The sequence below is a fragment of the Patagioenas fasciata genome, chromosome 1 (genome assembly GCF_037038585.1).
Source record: "Patagioenas fasciata isolate bPatFas1 chromosome 1, bPatFas1.hap1, whole genome shotgun sequence".
NCBI lineage: Eukaryota > Metazoa > Chordata > Aves > Columbiformes > Columbidae > Patagioenas > Patagioenas fasciata.
The window spans coordinates 162,838,699-162,862,744 of NC_092520.1; the positions used below are offsets into that span (position 1 = coordinate 162,838,699).

The 24,046-nt window shown below is 38.3% G+C and overlaps 1 protein-coding gene across 6 annotated transcripts in view; it reads left to right on the plus strand.

Moving 5' to 3' along the window:
• The window catches only part of SYT1 (synaptotagmin 1), a 360,340-nt gene that overhangs the window by 29,494 nt on the left and 306,800 nt on the right, over positions 1–24,046 (plus strand). Inside the window, exon 1 of one of the 6 annotated variants that reach the window (XM_071799472.1) lies at positions 23,128–23,149. The exons of the other annotated variants lie outside the window; for them this stretch is intronic. The gene's annotated coding sequence lies outside the window, so the exon portion shown is untranslated. Of the gene's footprint in view, positions 1–23,127; positions 23,150–24,046 lie in introns of those variants that run through there. 6 annotated transcript variants of the gene reach the window in all.

Below are 24,046 nucleotides of genomic sequence, written 5' to 3' on the forward strand. Positions count from 1 at the left end.
GTGTATTAGAAGGGGGTGGTTAGTAGGTCAAGAGAGGTTCTCCTCCCCCTCTACTCTGCCCTGGTGAGACCCCATCTGGAATATTGTGTCCAGTTCTGGGCCCCTCAGTTCAAGAAGGACAGGGAACTGCTGGAGAGAGTCCAGCTCAGGGCAACAAAGATGATTAAGGGAGTGGAGAATCTTCCTTATGAGGAAAGGCTGAGGGAGCTGGGTCTCTTTAGCTTGGAGGAGACTGAGGGGTGACCTCATTAATGTTTATAAATATGTAAAGGGTGAGTGTCATGAGGATGGAGCCAGGCTCTTCTTAGTGACAACCAATGGTAGGACAAGGGGCAATGGATACAAACGGGAACACAGGAGATTCCACTTAAATTTGAGAAGGAACTTCTTCTCAGTGAGGGTGACAGAGCACTGGAACAGGCTGCCCATTGGGGGTTGGGAGTGTCCTTCTCTGGAAACATTCAAAACCTGCCTGAATGCCTTCCTGTGTAACCTCATCTAGGTGTTCCTGCGCTGGCAGGGGGATTGGACTAGATGATCTTTCGAGGTCACTTCCAATCCCTGACATTCTGTGATTCTGTAAAGCTGTAGATACTGATTTAGGCTGGAAGAGGGGAAAGCAGGAATCTGCCTTGAGTGTTTGTGGTGTGGGTTTTGCGGGGGGAGATGGGGGTGGGGTCTGTTTCTTTTCTTTAGTGTGTTAAACCCCGGCTCTTGAGCATTTCCATGCTGAATTTTTCTTCTTCAGCTATGGAGGACACGTAGAAATTTGGTGTGTGGGGGGAAAGCAGCCAGGCTTTACAAACCGAAAAAGGAACAACATGATGTAATATGGGCCAGGGCATGAGATGGTTGAAAACTACTTGTGGTTTTGCTTTGTTTGTATAGCTTGTGGTGTTTTGCTGTTATTATAGTGCCTTTTATCTCATAGACCATTTGACTGAGTGCTCGCATTGAGAGTGGTTCTTAATGGAAGACGGTGAACGTTTATCTTGCTCTGTTTGGACAGCAAGTCCCAGGAAACAGATGAGAACAATACACTGGTGGCAGTGATCAATTTTAGACTTAGGATCCCTCCTTATTTTTATTTTCGGTAAAAAAAAATGTTGATTTTGTTGAAGTTTACCTCCCTTAGACAAGGGAGGAAACAGGCACTGTAAATCACAGGTGAAACTTGGGTTGCACTTGTACAAGAACCCAGTTTTTCGTGCAGCAGTGAAATGACCATCAAGTGTGGGATAGGACAGACCCCTCCTCATCAGACCAACCAGTCTCTTGGTGAGTAGCTCCACGTGAAGCTGATTCATCTTCACCTCAAGGGTGAAATGTGCAGAGCCAGCAGAATTATCATCCAAATACTGCATGAATGCTATTCCATGCACTTAAGCCTTGAGCTTAGTGATTTATTTAAAATACTTAAAACATTAATGGTGTTTTTTATAAAATTGATAAGTTTTTTAAGAATAGGTTAGTATGCAGACATTATTAAAACAAGAAGCTCCTTCCCTGTCTATAGCCTGTTATCCCTTTTGTTAACTTTTGTAGCAGTATCAGGCTGACAGACTGCACTTAAAAATTTGTAAGTATACATGGGATTTGGAAACAGCATAATTCTTTTATATAGTCTTTATTCCTTTCTTCTTTTCATTATGTCATTTCTATCTTTTCATCAGTAAAACGGGGTAGCTAAAGCATTGTTGATGATGATGTTAATGTTACTTGTTAAAACATTTTGTTCCACTCATACCAAGCCGAAAGAGGTTGTAGGATGAGATGGTAACTGGAAACATCTAATTACCATTGATACTTCTGTTTTCTGTCACAAGGAAGATGGAGATCAAGCCAAAATATAATTGTCCACTCTGTCTCTGAAGTCCTGGGAGTTTGGTTGTAAGTATCTGCTGAAGAGATGGGTGGTGTTATACTTGGTGTCAGTTGTTAGCTGTTATAACATGTAAAACTTGTCTGAAAGGTAATTTATGTACGCTGCTAGTTGGTTTCAAATAGTGGATTTTAGCTCAAGGAATAATTATTAAAATAGTAATAGCCCAGTGTTTTTACTGAGTGTGCCTCATAGTGGCATTTACTCACATAACATTTTACGCTAAGTGCTGTTTAAGTGCATGTGTATACTTGTGAGTAGAGTTACGAAGAATCAGCGTTGTAACTGTTGTGGTCTGTAACTCCACTAGAGACTTTTGGGGGCTTATTATAAACAGAGGAAATCACACACCTTTGGATCAAAGAAGAGCCTTTATTGCTAAAGGTTAAAAGACAAACAGCTTTCCTCAAAAGCCAACTTCTCTTTGAATGAAGAAAATACTACAGAATTTGAGATCAGTGTTGCCGTACAAATGGTGAATGGCTGAGCCCTGGAGTAGGTACCAGAAACCAGGAAACCAAAGCTATGACAGAAGGGAAATGGCAGAAAAATCTTGCTCTTCAGGCAGCAGTTACCAGGCTCAATGCTGCTGCTGCTCTTTGCAACACCTGCTACCCACTTCACTGTGAAAATTGTTAAAATACGCTGACTACTGTTTGAAATATAAGATAGCTTGCAAAGAGATTATCAATACTGTATCTACTTATAAGACTGTCGTTTCAGTCTCCTAGGTTTGCAGTGCAGGCTTGAAGAACAAAAGAATGGTTATAGTTTATTAGTTCATAAATCCTCATTTGAAGCTGCATGGGCTTTTGAAATACACTCAAGGCTGTTCTATTTATTTTAAGTTCATTTATTTCTATCACATCCACCTTTCATCCAAACATCCTCTGACAACTTTATTTCAGTTAACACTGCATATTGTAATTTGGGCTGCTGGCTTGGTGATGAATGCTTGAATTTATAAAATAATATTTTTATCTGTATCTTATTTCAGCCTATTTAAAGTCTATGTCTCAAAAAAAAAAACAAACCCACACCTTCTTTCCAATCAGTAAATCTGTCACTTGTGTTGAGTCCAACCTGTCCTGCAGAAATCTTAGCTTTTTTGTAGAGAAGAAAAATAAAAATATATATTGCCTGTATAGAGATGAAATATATATGAAATAACAGTAAAAGCTCTTTCATGCCAAGAGGAAAGTTTCTGTGTTGTAACACTTGAGATAGAGTTTAAGTCCATCTTGTCATATTGAGGCATAGCAGTTCTGGGATATGTTTGAAGCACATCACATATTCTGCCCATGAAAGGAAAGAGAAAGGTATGTAATGACGCAGTCTCCTCTTGCGTAATCTCTGAGATGGTAAGGTAAGTGGTAAGAAGGGAGAGAGCTGTGAAACCTTACAAACAATCACCTTTTAATTAAAACTTGTCTGTCAGGAAGGTCTTGATGATCATAGAATCGGTTGGAAGAGACCCTCAAGATCATCAAGTCCAACCATAACCTAACCTAATTCTAGCACTAAACCATGTCCCTAAGAACCTAGTCTAAACGCTTTTTATCCTCCAGGGATAGTGACTCCACCACTTCCATGGGCAGCTTGTTCCAATGACTGACAAACCCTTTCTGAGACGATATTTTTCCAGATATTCAATCTGAACCTGGTGCAACCTGAGGCCATTTGTTGTTGTCCTATCACTTGTTACTTGGGAGAAGAGACCAACACCCTCCACGCTACAACCTCCTTTCAGGTAGTTGTAGATACTCATAAGGTCTCCCCTCAGCCTCCTTTTCTCCAGGCTTAACAGCCTCAGTTCCCTCAGCTGCTCCTCCTCAGACTTGTGCTCCAGACCCCTCACCAGCTTTGTTGCCCTTCTCTGAACTCTCTCCAACACCTCAATGTCTTTCCTGTGGTGAGGGGTCCAAAACTGAACACAGAATTCAAGGTGGGACCTCACCAGAGCTGAGTACAGTGGCATGATCACTTCCCTTGTCCTGCTGGCCACACTATTCCTGATACAAGCCAGGATGCTGTTGGCCTTTTTGCCCACCTGGGCACACTGTTGGCTCATGTTCAGCTGCTGTCAATCAACACTCCCAGATCGTTTTCCTCCAGGCAGCTTGCCAGCCACTCTTCCCCAAACCTGTAGCGCTGCCTGGAGTTTTTGTGACCCAAGTGCGGGACCCGGCACTTGGCCTTGTTGAACCTCATACAAGTGGCATCAGCCAAACAATCCAGCCGGTCCAGATCCCTTTGTATGGCCATCCTACCCTCCAGCAGATCAACACTCCCACCCAATTTGGTGTCATCTGCAAACTTAGAAAGGGTGCACTCAATCCCCTCATCCAGATCACTCAAGCTTTGATTTAACAAAGAGCAAATTTCAAATAAAATACTTTTACTTTGTAATTACATTTTCATAGAAGACTGATTTATTTGAGGAAAATTAATGTTTTTTGTAGCAACTTAAATTGGCTTTTCGTACTTAAATTTGAGTTCTTTGATATGATCTACAGAGTCAATTAAAATAATTGTGTAACTTACAGCTTAAGTATTATATCAACATTTATGAACATGAATGTGAGTCTTAATACAAAACTTATATGCTGGTACTGCTAGGTTTTACTGAAGTAATTAAAATGATCAGAATAGGAATTATTTTAGGCTATGTGTAAAATGATCAAAGATACATGCTTGTTTCCTTAGAAGAAGTAACACATGGAGAGTTACTTTGTTTGTCAGCATCTTCACAGAGCTTTTTCTCTTTAACCACAATAGCTGACATGTTTTGGGATTCATCTTCCGTTATAATTTTAATTTTCTATTTGAAATGTTGTGGGTTTTTTTAAAGTTACTGATCAGAATAACTTTTTGACAATATTGACTCATCTTGGTTTTACTTCGAGGTATGTGTTTGAAAATGGCAATCAACTTGTTTAAACAGGAGGAAAAAAAAAAAGAATCTAAAAACAACACACAAAACCACCACAAAAACAAACAAAAACCCAAAGAAAACCCTTCTAAAGCACAGGGACCAGCAGGATATTAATGTCTGTGGATGATTAGCAATCAACTTGGAGAAGTAACAAATGCATCACAAACCTCTTTTATGGTGGGGAGGGGTGAAGATGGGGGGAGCCCTGCAATGAAACACTTCATATGCACACCCCACGATGCTACCAAAAATATGTTATGACATATAAACATCTTTTCTAATCTTTCTGCCCAAGGCTGATTTTTTCCTTTGGAAAGCATAATAAAGTAGCAGAATAATTAAAACTTACAGTACAAAAGATGAAGCAACGCAGGATTCTAGATTAGTTCCAGTTGTTCCAATTTGAACATCAGTAACCTGAAGTAGTATCTAACAGTTCTAAAGATGAAGTATACCCTCTGAAAATCATAACAGAATTATCTAAGCAGAAAAACATTAAACTAGAGATAATTCTGTTTGCTGTTTTTCACTGGGATTGAGAATCCTAATGCTTTGGTTTGTAACAGGATACCAGAGCAGGTATAGTGATGCTGAGGGGGCTGTTAAGCTTGCTTGCGTGTGCAATCACATTTTTTTTCCTTGTTAGACAAAAGCTTTTATTCATGTATTTATACTAATCAAGAAATGCATTTTAAAGCAATTATGCCATCTACAGTATTATGAAGTGCATTAATCAACAGTTTTGATCTGTCTGATGAGTAATTTTTAATCATAAGCAAAGAAGAAAATACAGATGTATTGTAAATAAAGGTAATTGAACTCCATATTCTGCACTGTGTACAGACGTATGCAAAGAAACAGTATGGCCTAGACTAGTTGATGGAAGGTGTAAGACAACGTTGGTTTGTGCAGGTTTTAAATGAGCTAGGCATATAAGGATGGCTCGCAGTCAGCCACCCCTCCGTGCTGTTTCTTTACTGTCCAGCCGTACACCTTGTATGGTCAGCACTCAAATAACCTCCTATGATGGTGCCTGGATGTATATGAACAGGTTTCTTGCTTTGGTGCGTTTGTTTTTTTTTTTTTTAATAAAGGCTGAAACCAACTTAAAAAAAACCCATAACAAAAAAAAAAACCCATAACAAAAAACCTGGTTTGAGTCACCTTGATCTCTTCTGCAGCTGATTTCTCCCTGTTTGCCTTTGCTGATCTGGGAGTGGGTGGGCAAAGAATCTTTTTTAGCATGTGGGTGGAGATACTGGACTTGTCAAAAAAGTGTATGGAGAGAATGATTTTATTTCCTTTTTGTTAAAATAACTATTCTTCTTTGTTTCCTCGCTTCCCTCTCACATTCTCTTAATTGTCAACCATGCACTGGGAGGGAGCTATAAGTAAAATAGGGTATATTGCCTGTTTATTTTAATACTTTGCTGTAGTGCTGGTAAATATTTAGCTTTATATTGCTTCTTTTTCTTAGGAAGCCTTTGAAAACAGAATTTACCTAATCCAATGCATGTAATTTTTCTGACAGAGAATGACTTGGTAATGTCATCACATTAGTAAACAGTGATCAAAACCGTCCATTAGAATTCACATATTTAATGAAGATATTTGTTTTATTTCTCTGATTATTTTAATGAATGTTATGCTGCTTTCTGAACTGACAGTAGATATATTTTTATTTGGCTATTACTAAATACCACCCCAGAAGTTAAGTGATGTTAAGATCTAGTCATGGCATTAATTATGAAGTGTTTTTGCCCAGAATGAGTCTTCACTGCTTTTGGTATATTATTCTTCAGTTTACAGTTCAAAGATTTCCTTTGCCATAGTCTTGAAGATTATCAATTAATTTGACTTGGTGTTTGGGTGACATTAGAGAGAGAACTTCTTTTTCTTCTAAAAACACATATTTTTCTCCTAAAAGCATTGCTATGTTTGATAAGTATCTCACTCCCAGGGATTGTCATGTGCTGTGTTATGGTGGTGCTGTAGTTTAACCTGCTCTCACATCACTCTCGCTGAGTAAACTGCTGTTCTCAAACAGCACTTGAGTTACTTGCAAACAGTCTGAATGAAATGCTTAGTAAAGAAGAATGTGTCTCTCCAGCTAACAACTCCCCCATGTTCACTTGCACAGTTTTCCACAGTTGGAAAATAATATAATGGACTCATCCACTCCCTTATGAAGACACAGTGACGTTCACTGAATTCAGCATGAGTAGACAGTGTCCAGGCCTTGGCCAAAGTAAGTGACATAATGCTTATGGGTAAGAAAATGTCAATATTCCTAACAAATTTTGATTACAGTTTATCCATATGATGTGTTTGGAATATTGAAGGGCAAATTTCATAACTATTTCCTTGGATCATCCCCTTGACTGAGTTTAGACAAAAGGGGAGTACAAATGGTCAGTAGTCTGAAAATGCCACAATACCAATGTCCTTTATAACTAAACTTATTTCATAGCAGGAAAATTACCTTAGGTGTATAGTTTTGATTTGACATACAAATAAAAGAAAGGAAAACTGAGCTGTGTGTGTTTCTTGAACTAGTGCATTACTGTGTAAGTTGAATCTTTTCCCCTCAGTCTTTTATATAGACACTATTTCCTTAGCACTTTATGTAGTGCTTTTCAGGTTCAAAGCTCTTTACACAAATTATTTTAATTAGTTTTCACATCTCCTCTGAGAGAGGTAAGTAAATATCATTATCCTCATTTTTACAGACAGGGACTGTCATCTGGAGAGGCTAAGTAACTTGCCCAAGGCCACAAGGGGGAATATTGTCATAGCTAGTCTTGGAAACTCAAGTGCTGTTATATTCTGTCCTTTGTTTGCTAGATGACAACTTGAGTTGTTATTAGTTATTCTTGCATTACAGAAATACATTCTGTGATTTTTACCTCTTTGGTCTTAGTTTAAGCAAGGAAGAAATCAGATTTTCTATAGTCAGAATTTTAGGGACTCAGAAGACTAGTCAATATTATCTTTTAAAAGTATAATGGACGGAAAAGAATGAAAAGGAACCTTGATACTTTAAAAATACATTACATGTCTCTAACAGATGTACCATAAAAATTGGAAATGCAACCAAGATACATATTATATACATAATGTTACTACAGCTAGAGCCGCTTGCTGTTATACTGTGCTGACATTAGCACAGTGTTACAGCTCAGGATGTTGAGGCTCAAGTTACCAATAAATTGGGAAATGGGTGAACACTTGCAGGTGTCCAGTCAGACAAAGAACTGATGGAGGACAAATGGGAAGATCTTTTAAGGAAGATACTCTGAGCAGTAGTTCTAATGATTAGGACAAGAGGTCAAGCCTGCTTCATCATGCCCTCTCTTGTCCTAACAGAGGCAAACCTTCTCTTTGCTAACTTGAGCTTGAATTATTGTGAGACTTTTCTGTCGTCTTTTCCTTGTTTCACATGGAGGATTGTTGAACTTGAGTGATTTACCCAGATAGAGGCACTTGCTTCTTTCTGAGATGTCTTAGATGGTGTGAGATTTCTCTTTAAGACTGCCAGGTGCTACACAAGAGCCATCAGAAATCCGCACCCCCCTACAGGGGTGGGTGGGCTTCTGGAGATGCTTAGTGTATCCTAGGGGCTGGGTACATCAAGTAGCATCCTGTGCCTCTCTGTTACCCTTCTGATTGCGTTTTCTAAGTCCTGTAAAACACATAAGAGATTATAAATGCTTTTCTCAGTTACCTTGCACAGGCATTTGTACCAGAGCTGAAAGATTAAAAGTGGATGGAGCCCAAGCAAGACAGTGACATAACACGCTTTATGGATCCAAGTGAACGAAAAAATACTGAGTGTTTTGCCAGACGTTCTGGAAGCTATGTGCTCAGCATATGTGCAGTGAGAGATGTCTGATTAACTACCAACAGGGTGGCAAAATTAGTCATCGGTTGAAGGGTTAGGTAATACTTCATGACAACGATTAAAGTAACCAGTCTTTATGAATAGTTAGTATGTAAAGCCTGAAAAATTAAATTGTCATTGGCTAGCATGCTATCCTCCCTTCCAAAAACACACACTCCCTTTCCCTTTTTATATTGAGCTGTGGATTATTTTCTCTTCAAATTCAAACAAAATCTATCTAGGAGGAATCAAATCACATATCACTGTTCATAAGATATGTTATCAAATGCATTTTCTCCTGAACAGCGTCTCTTTGGTTTCAAAACATACGCATTCATTTAAATAGTATTTACGAGTGTCTTATTCTTTTACTGAAAACATTGATACTTTTCATTTTTTCACATTATGAATACAGGATCATTTTAAACTGTTTGTGGGACCCTAAAGTGGATAGTCTTTCATTGGATTTTACCAATTGCAGGAATTAACTATGCAAATGAATTAATAAAGTTTTCCCATTTCCCAACACTAAAGTCCCCCAGGTTTGGTTTCTTCTAAAGCATCATATAGAAATTTTATTAGTAAAACTTTAATGATACATAATTAATTTCTGTGAGTATTAACTAAGGTTATCTTTCACTTTCCCATAGTGGCTTGCATAGCTTTTTATATGAGATCACTGCCAGCACTTCAAGACTTTTATTTACTTTATTATTTTTTTTTTCAGACTCTTGGTTTGGCATCATTTAGATGGTGAATGTGCCTCAGTTAGCAAAAAGCTGAAGATTTGTGCGTTAGTGGTGAGGAGGTGATAGTGATATCATGTTCTCTGACTTCTGACTCTCTCTTCTGGCTCCGTGTTGTCACTGGCAGCAGAAACCAGTGTTGTCAGCCTCGTGTGTTCTGCAGTCATATTTTAATTACTCAAAAACTAAAATGCTGATTTTGTTTGAATTTTGAAATTTTAAATCTGGCCACCTATGTTACTCCCATGTGTTTGTAACAGTATGCAGCAGAAGGACACATACTTTCCTAGGGCTACTTGAAAGATGAAGGAGAAAGTAAAATATGTAGGTGTGGTAAAAGCAAAGAGTTCTTAGGAAAATGTTGAAGGGAATATTTTGGAAACAGTATAGCCTTATGGTTTGTTTTAAACAGAAATGAGACTTTAGAAAGGAGCTGTGTATTCCTCGTGTTTCCCCGCTTTTTGCTTCTTGCAGGTAGGTTAGGGAAGGCCTGTTGATTTGGAAAGCCAGCATCCCATTGCCAAACTCACCATCAGGATCAGAAAGAGAAGCCAGGGAACCAGAGCAAAAAACCTTATGCTGATTATATCAATATCAGGAGTCCTTGATAATGGATCTCTAGGTTAAGTCAGAGCAAGAGATAAGCTAAGATTGCAAGCCAGATACCTGCAGCAGGAGCAAACACTGAAATCAAAGGAAGGAACAAGGTGGTGAACTCATCCTGCTGCTCAGAGGTCTTCCGTGTGGCTGCCTGCTGACTCCTTGAGATAGGTTCACCTCTTGCAGGAGAAATCACAGCTATGATACCTAATCTGCCCCCAAACAGACAGTGACTGATTATTGTCCGTGTGTGACAGGATCTTCTAAGGCCATGAAATTGGAAGAAATTATTGCAGAAGATAACAATTTCCATGCAAAAGCTACTTCCTGGCTGCAAAATTCTGAACAAATGCTTAGAAACAAAAATTGTTTTCAAGTGTTGTTCTTTTTAAAGCAAATGTTATCTTAGGACAAACAAGGGAATGTAACAGGACAAAGTGGTGAATAATAGCGTTGCCATTTTTGATGCTGTATTCACTTCTCACTGAAGCGTTACGTTCCTGTCATGTTCAGCGCTGAAGTTTAACTAAAGACTTCTCAGGAAGTCCTGTCTTTTATTTAAATCTTCTGTGCTGCTTTCTTGTGCTGAGGAATAGCAAAAATTTGGCTTTGAAGTTGAATGGATGGCAAGCTGCACAAAGGGTAATTTTAATGTTTTTAGTGTATAGATGTTCTTGGCATGGTAAACGGGTGACATTTTCTTGGATGGTAATACCTGAATAAAAGGTAAAGCAAGCTAATCTCAGTTGGTAGTAATGGGAATCATCTTCCCTTTTGTTAAGGTCACTTGATTTTAGTGCAACTAATAATGTTCATCTCAGATCAGGTGCAGGAAGACATATTCTTTCTGTCGCCTTCTGAGGTAAAAATATCCAAAAATCTGTTTATTTGCATATGCAGGAGTGATGGACCAGCCAGTCACCTCCTAGACTGTAAGGACCAATTATATTCATATAGATCTTTTCTGTGTTATTAATGAGAGATGGATCAAACTTCAAATGAATCATTTCTGGGAGAAAAACAAGACAACTGAAAAATAGTCAGATATTATGTAATACCTACTAAACTTACAAAAATGAATCATGTAGCAACAAAAGTGGAAGCTATGATTACTAGCTTTGGCAAGGAAACTGCTGTTGCCAGGAAGAGTCCAATTACTTGAACAGCTTAATATGTAAGCATAAATCTTTTTTTCCCCCTTTTTCTAATAGGATGGGGAAAAGTGAAGTTTCAGCTTGGAGCTAGAACATAAGTAATCTTGGAAGAAATACTCTTCAGTTTTCTCCTATAAAAACTTAATTTGGTGTGCTTGGATGAAGTCTTACTTGCTGCAGGAATTATATCCTATGGTAATACTGAATGATAATCACACTATTGATGAATTTAAAGAGTTTACCATATGATATAGCCCTGGCTGGTAAAACTACATCTTGTAATGTGTGCTAAATTAAGGTTTTATATACATATGGCAAGGGACAGACAGAGCTTTTGCAGTGCCTTGTTTTATAGCTTTTGCTTCAATGTAAAAATCTTAATTTTTAGATGATAGTGAATTTTTTTTTTTTAAACATGAATGTACAAGTTTAAATTAAGCTTCATTTATGTAGCTAAATGGTGACAAGAAACAATTTTAAAAACCTGGTTATATGATATATCTGCAAGCTAAACTCCATGCCATATATTAAAATGAAGAAGTGTTTTTTTTTCTTTGCAAATAAAATTTGAGGGGTTTTTTTGGCAGAAAGGAAGAACATGGAGCAGCATACCACTTTCTTGAATATAGGTGAAAATACAGTCTTTGAATATCTGGGCTTCAGACTTGAGGTACAGTTCACCTTTTACTGTGGTGGGTAAGCTAGGTATCATTTTGCAGAATAGAGATACAAGCCTGTGTTGATCTCAGGTGGTTCTTCTCACAATTTAGCACGTGTGTACAGGATAAAATTACAGAGAAGATTAATCTTAAAGCTGTGAAGTCAAGCACTAACATCTAGGCAGTGCTGATTATAATGTTGCCCAGATAACTTTATTTCCACTGTCTTCATATTTTAGTGTAGGGTTTTTCCCAACTATCATACTGGAAGAGAAGAAGCAAATTTTTACTTTTTTCATCAGTGTCTGTAATCTCCAAAGATTATTTTCAGTCTTCTTGCAGTCCTCAGTTTTGTTTACTGCCAATCTCATTGTCCATCTGAGGCAGAGGACTGAAAGCTTGATATATAATTACGAGACCCACAAGAGGGCTAAATGAAGGTTGTCTGTATCTTTCTCTGTATGGTATGAGTAAGATGCAAACATTATTGATATGAGAATTGGAGGAAATAGATGTAGAGTTCATGTTGTCATTAGTTTTATGCCACCTTTATGTAGCAAGAATAGGAACTTTGTGTTTAGGAACAACCACAGCTAGCAATTTTTAATAGCTTCAGCCTGACCAAATTTGTATGTATTTTCATGGGTCAATGCTTTTGACTCCTTTCCTATATCTCCTCCTATATTAAACAAAGACTGGAAAGAGTGTGGGGAAGGTGGAGGAGGGAGGTAAGAGAATGCTAGTACTTAGAAAGTTGTGTATTTATTCTTTGGCTGAGTTTTTGAAAATGAGTATTTCAATCTTGGAGCTTGTCATGTGTCCCACCCCCGCCCTGAAGACTGGCAGAGTAGGAGATGAAGCATAGATTATTTTAGCCCCATTGTTCAGTCTGCCAACTAAACAATGACTGTCTAAACAAAACAAAATTGGCTAAGTATAATGTGGGTATTATGAGCTCTGTATTAGCAATGATCAAATAAGACTGACTATATTTTAATATGATTAATCAACTAGATACAAACAAACTAGATACCAGTTGAAGAACCTGTTTCTTCTAAGAATGAATGTCAAAAGGAGAAGAACAGCATAGATCCATTTAAGCCAATCCTAAAATAATGTTGCTTAAGGAGAAAAAGGAAATTAAATGCCAGGTATGATTATTTTGGAAGCCATGGAAAATTCTTTATGGGACCTTACAAGCCATTTAATAATCAATGAGACTAGAAAACAGTAAATGTGTTTATTGATCGAACATTAGTAATTTAGTTTCAACCTACCATGTTTAGGGTGTGATTCATAGTGCACTAAAGTGGAAACTTTTCAATAATGCGTGTGGAATCATCTGTAATAGTTGAAGAATACTAAATTTTGATGTAGCCATTGCAGTGTTATTTCTTAAAGGAATGGATTAGTTTAACTCCATTATGTATTTTGATCAGATACAAAGGGGAGAATGGTTTTAGATACCTCATTCTTAGTCAGATGCAAAATGCAGTTGAACTTTATTACACCAGATTAGCAAACCAGCAAATGCTGAAGAACTTAGGAAGAGACAGTGCTGGGTCCATTAACACTGACAAGTCCTATTGTCTTGTTTCTGGCCAATCTGCAAATTCTAACCGGACAAAGAAAGGCATAAAGCACCAAACTCAAAGGTCCAGAGCAGTCCTGCCAGGTTTAAAAAGTATGTGTGAGGGGGGTGGGGAGTGGGAAGAGACCAGAAAGAGAGGAGCAGGGAACACTGCCAAGTGTCGAAGAAGCGAGGCCTTACTCTTAATGGGATGGAGATTACACAGTTGACTAAAAGTACAGAAATACACTGTTTAAAAAATCCTATCACAGATTTGCTGTTGTTTATAAGTAAACCTGTTTCTCCAGAGTAATGCTGTTGGTGATAATTGGAGAGCCAGGCTTTCGAAGAAGAGACGAGCAGAAGCTTTGATTCACTCCTAGAATGGTGGGAATGGGAATGGCCTGGATTATTTCTGAATTTGGAAAGCTGTGAAATGTCCTACTGAAACATGAGTCCACAACTGTTAAGTTTATCTGAAAAACAAACAAAAACAACAACAAACACAACAACAAAACACCTAAAAAACATTGGTGGAGGTTTGCAGTCCCAGGAGCTTGGGCCAGCCTTTAGGTGATTATGGCCAGCTAGGCAAAATTAAGCTAACTTAACTGAATTCAAACCATACCTTCTGATTAGAGGTCATCTAAACTTTGGAAGAGCTGGTCTCCAGGTAAAAAATTCAGATTTTAGTGCGTTTCAGTTACTTATAAAGCAGATGAAATTGGTTACAGTATGTAGCTGGCGCATCAAAGAGCTGTTGTCAAAACCTAGTTCTAGACAACATAATCCACCTGACTATGAAATGCAATGGCAGCTGTGATTTCTAATAATAATACATTTTTCTTTACACCAAAACACATTTATGTTGACATTTAAGTATTGCTCAGCTAAGATGTTTTACAGCTTGAGGGAGATGAAAATTTTCTCTTTGTCAACACATCATGATTCTTTTTTCTGAGTGACTAACTTTGACGGTGGGGAAGGGGAAAGGGCAGAACAGCAGAATGGTCACTAAGGGATGACCGTTCCAGTAGAACCTTCCCCCTGCTCTGCCATTTTCCATTTGGGTTCTGTGGTTGCTCTGTTCTTACCTTATTATTAATTGGCCTCAGTGCCCCGTCAGGATCCCTCTCTGTGATAATCTTTCCCACCATCCCACATGGTTGTATTTGAAAAGCTGGTGCCAGCAGTCAGAGCACTTTATCCAAATACTGGATGCCGCTGCCAAGAGAGGCTGGTGACTCCAGGCAAGGGGAGAAAATGCTGTAAGACCTCAGCAAATCTGCCCACCACAGCACCACTGGCCATTGCCATCTGGCATAGCGTTCCGTCATAGCTTCAGGCTCCAGAAGGTGTTTTGGAAGGGCCATAGATTGGCTTCTGATCTTTCTGCACTCATGTGACCTCACAGAAATACTTCATTCAGAAATATTCACCAAGAAAATCTGTTCTTTTCCCACCTGTGTCTTTTGTTTACGGTCTATATTTGCCACAAAATTTTGACTCCATAATTGGTAGTGTTTGCAAATATCCAATTTCCTTGATGTATCCAATGGAATATAGTGTTTTTATGTCCTTTGGCAAAGAGATTTTTAACTTAGGCAGCATTAAAATATCCTCACTTATTAATGAGGCATTTTAGGCTGACATTGAATATGATCAATAGGCTGTATACACTGGAAGGATGCCACCTCTCTGAACTACTCCTTAAGGAAAGAATAGTAGCAAAATTGCTTCACGTAATTTCTCTTATAGCTCAGAATGAGTTACATAGACTGATTGTTACTGTGAGTTACTGCATTTATCAGACCTTTTAAAAGTTGAGATTATGGCTCACAGTGGTATCTGCAACTCCTCTTGATTTCCTCAGTGTAGTCATATGACATCTTCAGAGATTAACCTGTAGCACTGTTCTGTTATGTCCATCGAACTTGATCTGTTCTATTTTTCTGACCTAGCAGTTACACCATGTTGTGTGCACATCCCCGAGGCAGTGTCTCTTCAAGTTATTAGTAAAATTACATCCTTCATTATTTTTATTTTTATTTTTTTACACTGAGAGGGTATTTTTCAAACCTATAGCAAATGGGAGGCTAAGGAATAATTGCTAGTCCCTCATGTGCTTGTGACCGGAAAGTCTTTTTTTCCTCCTTGTGACAAAAGCTTCACACAAACCAATAAATGGAACTGATATCACTGAGGCCTCATTCAGCTGAAATAACAGTAGTCTGTGGTCTGATTAACTTGCACAGAGTTTGTCAATGCCTCTGACATAATTTACACCAAGGCTACACTTTCTGGAGAGCCACCAGCAGAGAAAATAACTGTTTTGGTTTTTATGCTGCATTCCTTTGTCATACACGAGTCCTGTGGACTTTTACACGGTGTAATATAAAATAATGGGATGGAGATCTCCATCTGTCAGGGAGAGGTTTGGTTAATCCAGACCTGCCTCCCTTCCCTGCAGCAGAGCTGCGGTTTGTGTGTTCTCAACTAAGTGGCAGAGATTTTCTAAGCCCAGAAGAACATTTTGCAATGTGAGCAGCTGCAGGCTGTGGCTTTTCTCCTGTGTCACGAGTAGCTCCGTCACACGATGCAGACAACCTGTGTATGCTCATATCGCTTTCCCTCACCCCTGAGACCTGGGGAGCCTTTTAGTGGAGTCTCACATCACCGCATAGGAAACAGGAAGGCTCATGAAAGGATGCGTATGCTTTTCCATGAGCGATTGCTGGAAGAAGTGACTAGGTAGAATTAGTGCCATAAAGGCTATATTGACTTTTTTATTTACATATCCCACTTCTCTCTCAAGTATTTTCATTGTCTTGTAACTTGAACTTCCTAGTGGTGACAGTAACGAATAGCGGTTGTCAGCCTGTTCATTTTCAAATACGTTCAAGTAAAATTTATAGGTCGGAATTAAGATATCTTGTAAAGCTTTGAGGTTTTGACAGTTTAATGTTGAGAGGAATAAGTAGACAGTCTCAGGAAACTGGAGTGGTTTTTTGGAAAATAACAGCTCTGCTGTTTTTATAGATGGATTCACCAAAGCAATTTTGTAAAATGATGCTAAATTTTGAGGAACAGCATGGTGAAGGGCATGGGTGAAATATATATTTCTCTTCTTCTATGATGGTCTCTTACTGGGAAGAAACCGTAAACTTTTTTTCTTTCTTTTTACTGTTTGAAATGTGAAACAAACAAGTGAAGCCTAACAGTATGATATTTGTCTTCATTCGATCCCTGCTTTTTTTTTTTGGCTAATCTTCCTGATTTTATAATTCATTGTCTGTCTCCTTTGCTTTAGAGACCTGCATGAATAGTTTAGCTTAATTGAAAAAAACAAAACTGAACAAACACCCTTCAAAAAAACACAAACAAGCAAAAAACCAACAAACCAAAACCAAACATAAACCAAACCAAACTAACAAACAGGGGGAAAAAAAAAAGTTCTTAAATGGTGCATATAGTATCAGTGTATGGAGAGGCCATTTTACAAATGCTAAATTTGCAAATGTTCTCTTTTTGGTTAGTAAAATAAGGCCCGGAATGATAATAGCTTTAGGCAGGGGGGAAAACCACACCTTGTTTTTTACCATGAACTGGAAAAACCAATGTAATAATTTCATAATTAAAAGGCATTTTTTGTAAAATCAGGCAAAATAGAGTCTCTACCACTTTGGCAAAACAAACCCACATATCATGTTATTCTTTCTCTGCACTGCTGATATTTTATCTCCTTTCTGATTGTCAACATCATCTGTTTGATGATTTTAAAACTTTGTCAGAGTTGTCACGTGACTCTTGTTCAAACTTTATATCCAGTATTTTGTACGTGGGAAAACTGTAGGAGGTTGAGTACAGGTTTAAGGAAATAAACTTTCTGTAACCCTTTTTTCCATCTGGAATAGGCAAAGGCCTCACAATGCATAGGGGAGAGGTGTAAGTGACTTATAGCAAGCTACCTTGTAAGTGGGGGTAGAAAATCCTATGAATCTTGCTTGGACATGCTGAATTCTCCAAGCTGTGATGGGGAACTGGCTTGAGCTACTCCTCCCAGTCCATGTTGCACTGTGATAAGAACTAGAGGAGTAACAGGACAAGAAAGACCATGGCATAAGGATTGTTTCCAGGTAGTTCGATCATAGAATCATAGAATGTCCTAAGTTGGAAGGGACCCACAAGGATCATCAAGTCCAACTCCTGCCCCTGCATAGGACAACCCCAAAATTCACGCCACGTGTCTGAGGGCTTGTCCAGTCTCTTCTTGAACACTGTCAGGCTTGGGGCCGTGACACTTCCCTGGGGATCCTGGTTCAGTGCTCCACCACCCTCTGGGTGCAGAACCTTTTCCTCATGTCCAACCTAAACCTCCCATGGCACATTTTCCTGCCATTCCCTTGGGTTCTGTTGGCCTCCAGAGAGAAGTTGGTCTGAGCTTTGTAAGAGTTAAACACAGAAGTAAGGCTACCGTGTGCTCATAACGCGCCCTGTTGTGTCTAGGTAATACAGCACATATGGCCTTCTCTCAGGAGCGATGGGAACAGTGGGAGAGTGTAGGTGCCATATGTTCTACTATACCTAGTCACGGCCAGGAAGTTACGGCCGATGTGGCAGCTTAAACTTATAATTTCCTTTTATTGGTGTGTGTCTCAACTTTAATGTCCTCATTTGCATAAGTTTAAATAACTATGTAAATTATAGCTTTGAAACTGACATATGGTATTTTATGTGCACATCTATCCTCTAATGTATACTTAAGGAATACAACACTTTGACTAATAGAGCCCAAATGCTGCGCTAGAGACATGTTGTTTGCTTCTAGCGTTCCTACATTTCATGCCTGAAAGAAAGAAAAAAAGTCATTTTATTCCAGGACAGTTACATTATGTAGGAGGCTGTTGAGTCTATCTGGAATTCAGACTGAACACAGTATAACATAAACAGTACGTCACTCTGGAGAATAATGGTTTTACAAAGTCCAATTATTTAGATGTTTCAAAGCCCAGGTGAAACTAAAATTTCCAGTGCCTGAACTTTTGAGGATGTTATTGATGTAAAATAATTATTTTGGCACTCTTGACAAATCCTTAGTTAGTCATCTCTTTTTCACACTTGTGAAATTACAGCAGAAAGCAGTACTTATTCCTGATATAATGTTGCATACAGTTTCTACTGTGCAAAGACAAATTGTGTAGTTGATGCAACTACCTATATTCTTTATAAAATTGTGATTTACTATATTTAGAGTCTACAGGACAGTTTGTGATTGTTGAACGGGATGCATTATCATCATCCAGGGTGGTGGGGTTTTTTTGTTTGCTTGTTGTTGTTTGTCTCTTTTTTTCTGTTATATACAATACCATTAATAGCTTACAAATAGGAAGCAAGTACATAAACCAGCTATATTTTATATTCTGATGTTATAGTGTTTAAATTTTGCACATATTAAGCTATTATTCTGTTTTGTACTTCGTTTCCTAACAACAGACTAGATGATCTTTCGAGGTCACTTCGAATCCCTAACATTCTGTGAATGCAGCTGCTGTTATGCAGTCACAGGAATGATGCAGGAGACTTTGATAACTGACACCATTGCTGGGGTCACAGTTCACAAAGTGTTGATCTGTGCTCCTACTACTGATTCTGTGTAGGCTGTGATACTCTTGAAGCTGCAGCCCTTTACTACACTGTCCAGTCACCTGCGAAGCCGTAAAAGGTTTTTGGTGGGACCTTGCAGGACATGGAAAAGTTAGTGTGTGGAAAATTCCCTTGGGACCTTCACGGGTTTGGCGTACAGTGTGTCAGGGAGCCTTGCAGTTTGTCATCGTTACTGCACGAAGAGTTCTTCTGGACCAACTGGATATCTTTGTCCTTTGTCTGCTTGGCGAATAGGAGCTGGACACCTGGATATGAAACACTTACAAGATGTCTATAATAGGATATGAAAGAAGAAATGAAAGAAAGGTGATGGCTACATCTCTTTGTTACTAAAATTAAATTGGAAAGCTCCCTCTCCCTCCTTCTCTTTCTCCCTCTTCATTCAACAGACTTGCTGTGTACTTCTGAGGTTTCTCGGCTTGCCAGGAATTCTGTATTTGTCTAACCCCTGATTGCATCCATCTTTCTGATTAATTTCCTTCTTGAAATCCTTCAGAGAATCAATGCAGATTGATATTTTCTCCCCAAAGTTGTCTTTTTCTTTAATCAGCATATTTAACTACAATAAAGATCCTTCTGTTCCTTTGGAGACATACATGTCTGTTTGTTAGACACAGGGTTATTTTCTGTATTGATTAAACAGTTAACAATTCATCAACTCAATGAGAGATAATAGTCTACCCATATCTCTTCTTCAAGACTTAGGGCAAGATGCCAGACAAGTCACTGCAAACAATAGGAGACGTTTCTGGAGTGTGGTACTGACCAAGAACTAGTTCAGCCTACTTAATGCAATAATAAATGTGTGTATCTTCTAACTGACAGAAGTGATGATAATAAACCACTTTGGGCTGACACTGGATTTAGAATGACTGACACCCTACATCTTCCATCACAGGATACCATGGTGCTGGGATAAGGGCCAGGAAAGGAGAAAGTGAAATATCTTATGTTCTTCCTTACATTAGCTGTGATGTTGTTTGCTAAGCAGGTCCAGAACTTGATGCTTAGAAATGTAGAGTGGAAGAGGTGCCTACTTGTGGCTTCTTCTGTGAATGAAAAATGGCATTTTGCCCATAGGTGATGTACTCTTAAATTCCTGTACAGAGAGGGATATGCAGCAACCAGTAAGTCAAAGAAAGACCGTATTAAAGGTTGCACTTCGTTTGCTTGCCAGGTAAGAATTTTCTTTCAAGTAACTATTGTTATTTAATTTAGTAAATGTGACTATATTATTATTGATCTACGTAAAAAGCTTTAAATATAATTTTAATTTCCCAGAATATGGGTGTCAATATGGTATTTATGTGTAACATTTAGTCAGACCTGTATTTGTCATACTTGACTTGTTCACCACTTTCTATATTATATTTTGATTGTATTGTAAGAAAAGGGACTGTGAAAAGAGGGGGTGGATGATAATTTTGGTGAGAAGAGTATTGACGTTTTGCTTCATGTCAGCAAAGCAGCTTGTGAGCATAAATATCAGACATCGCAACAGTAGCATTTTCTTCAAATTCATACTATTGTAGCTGAAAATAGAGACTGACGCAGCCTTTTTTTATTTTCAAAAGTCTGTCAAATAGTAACATGAATATATTTGCTGAAAAAAATGAACCTGAATTCGAGTAGCACCCAAGGATGTTCAGCTGTTTTGTTTTTGGTTTGGGTTTTGGTTGTTTGTTTTGTTTTTGTTTTTGTTTTTCAAAAGAGGATGGCAGTTTAGTATTTTTAATTTAAGTGGAAGTGAGATATCTTAGATGATCTGAGAACTATTATACTCAGAAATAACAATAAACTAGAATTGTTCCTGGAGACTCTTCTGTGAATTGTGTTTTAAATAAGAATCCATATTTAAGTGTTTAAAATCCAGATTATAATAACAGTATTGAGTCAATAATAAATGATCGTCGTTCTGTTACATTCTCTAGGTATTGTAACATGATTCATCGTGTACATTCAATGTGTATGTAGCTTTCAGATGTTATATGATAAATGAAAACACTTGGTGCTTGTTTTGTTCTAGTTTTATGATGTGTTAGGGTACCAGGCTGGTACTCAGGAGCCTTGAATTATGGTCCTGGCTCTACCACTGGCCTGTGCTGACCCTGGGCAAATTATTCACCATCACCATCTGTGCTTTTGGGAAAGTGGTGCTGCTCTGCCTGGTAAAATGCTTTGAGATTGACTGATGAGTGCCACTGGAGGTCAAGTTGTTCCTACTTATGAGCCAACACACACAGTCCTGCCTTGTAGGATTAGTGGGCAGTATAGCAAAGGCTTTACCTCAAAAATGTGTTGGTTTGTTTGTTTCTTCCATTTTTATTCCAATGTTTGGAGTAAATGTTGGAGAGTCAGTGATATGACACTGGCGTTAAAATGGACAAAGATTGTAAGTGAAGCCTGTGCTCGCCTAAATTATGATCAAAGCGTTGCATTGCTCTGTGTCATGCATCATCTATATCATTCCCTCTTTCTTCTTGCCCACCATCATTAAACGAGCATTTATTTTCCTTGTAGCATTAGCAAGAGGGAGGGAGCAAAAAGACTCAGATTTGCTTTTATTCACATTAATAAAAATATTCCTTTGAGGACCAAAATGATTCCTTGCTAGTCAGGTAAGGAAATACAGCAAGGTTTCCGCACCCTACCTCGATGGGTGCAGCCTGTTCTACTGCAATTGCCTGTGGGCAGGAGTGCCAGCTGCCATAGGCAGATGTGCACATAGTACAGGAATGTGGGTTCATACATTCTTCCACATCTCTGACCTACTTAAGCAACCTCCCTGGGACATAAATAGCTGGGTTGTTGATGTGCAGGTGCTTTTTTATCCTTCTGATATCACAGTATCCACATTGGTTCCTTGCATGGTATATGGTGTACCTGGGCATATTTTACCTAAGTTATAGCTACTACATTGCAGTGTAGCCTGTTCTTTATTAATTTGAATATTTTTTTATAGTTACATTTAAAACGAGCAGAAGAAACCTTGATTAGGAACAAGCTTGATTAGCTCTGCCCATTATGAAGCAATCAAATGCTTTTAATTACTTCCATGACTATATGTTTGTTTGATAATATTCTTTCAAACTGAGGCTTTTAATTGCTTCTTTAATGGTTCATTTCTCTAGAAATGTCAGTCATATTATTCTTCCCACTTTCCAATCTCCTTGTGTTTGTATATACATTTCTGAAGGGTGACTTCCCTATGACTTGTATGTGTGCCTAAGTCAATATTTTTTTTAATAGCACCAACTTCTCCTGTCTATTATCTTTCCTTGACAATGATTGTAGAAGTACACACTGCAAAAACCATCTGCGAGACTGCAGCTAGCTTCTTTGTACCAGCTGTCCATTGAAGATCCCTTGTCTGGCATATGCTGCTGCCAAAGCTCCATCTCATGTTTTTCTTTCTGGTCTCCAGGGAAAACTCCCCTATGGAGCAACCCTCCTTTCTACTTCAAAAGTCAATGACTTGCTTGTAAACATTACAGTCCTTATGTGTATTGCTAGGAAAAAAAAAAACAACACCAACAAGAACAACATCTACTGAAAAGCCCTGCAATTTATCAGGTGGTACAAGACCATGACCTTAGCTTCCTATTATTCCAACCTCAGAGGCAACACAAAAGGTGCCACCAGGAAATGAGAACCTGGCTGGTTGATTCCCACTGTTTTTTCACAGTGCTCGGTAAAGATCACTTATCACGCCACCATTTTGAAGGGACTGAGAAAACAAGTTCACTCAGCTGAGAACTGCACAAAACGGATCTGACTTCTCTGGTCTTTTGAGTAGTCTTTCAGTGAGACAAGTGTGTAATGATGCAAAATTGTTCCAAGTCTTGGAGTTAGATACCTCAGAAAGGGAAATTTGAATCTCTCTGGGTCAGGGATAGTTATATCTTGAATGCTCAGCCAATTTTGTGTAGTAAGAAGTATTAAATATAAAAGCCTGCCTGTATTTTAGCCAAAATATATATTTATTTTTTTTCAGGTTGTTATTATTTGTTCACACAACAGTCTACTCAAGTTGGAACAGACTCCCATTTTTTAACACAGGTATGCTCTACTCTGTACCTATGCATAAATTCATCTGCTTCCTCATTCCTGGACATGAGCTGGGTTGATGTCCAGCACCATCCGAGTGCACTGTTGATGTTCACCTTTCTGAGAAGAGGTCCTGCTATATCTGTGATGTGTATTTGAGCATGGACAAGAACATGCAGCCATATTCTTTTCCTCGCAGTAACACCAGAGAAGTATTCCCATTCTCTCTGCAGTGCACGTGTGCAAAAATTATACTTAACAAGAGCGTTTTTTACTCTGATTTTTATGGCAATAAAATGTGCTTTTGTGTTTTCTTGTAGGTACTTGACTAAGAACTCAAATGAAAGATTGAAATACCTGTTTACGAGATCTCAAATAGTAGTGCAAAGTCTTTCAGACTTCATTTTGCTCCCCTTTTCAGATTTGACCTATCAAGATTTAATGAAATGTGCAGTGTTTGGAATTACTTTAACATATTTGTAGTTTCCATTATTCTCTGTGGATGCAGAAAGTTTCTATGGGAATTTCTCTTAATGCTTGTTTTAGTCTATTGATGGAGTGACAAGTAGTACTGAATTTCTTTAAATTAGGACTGTAACTATTGATGTTTGCTTAAAATGGGTCCAGATTAGTTGTTAGAGTTTATTTTAAGTCACTCAGCCTCATCTGGGACTAATTCTGACCATGATACAGGAGAATTTCTGTCGTCAGTTGGTTGCACACTGATCCCATTTTGGATGTAACAGCACAAATGCCCAGAGATGGACCATTAAGTGTTCCTTCCATTGCCATCAGGGACATACAGAAAACCAACCATAGCTAATGTTAAGGGGAAAGACGAAAATGAACATTTCATTCCTATTGTTATAGGCACTATATAAAAATTCTGAACAGAAAGATACAGGCAAA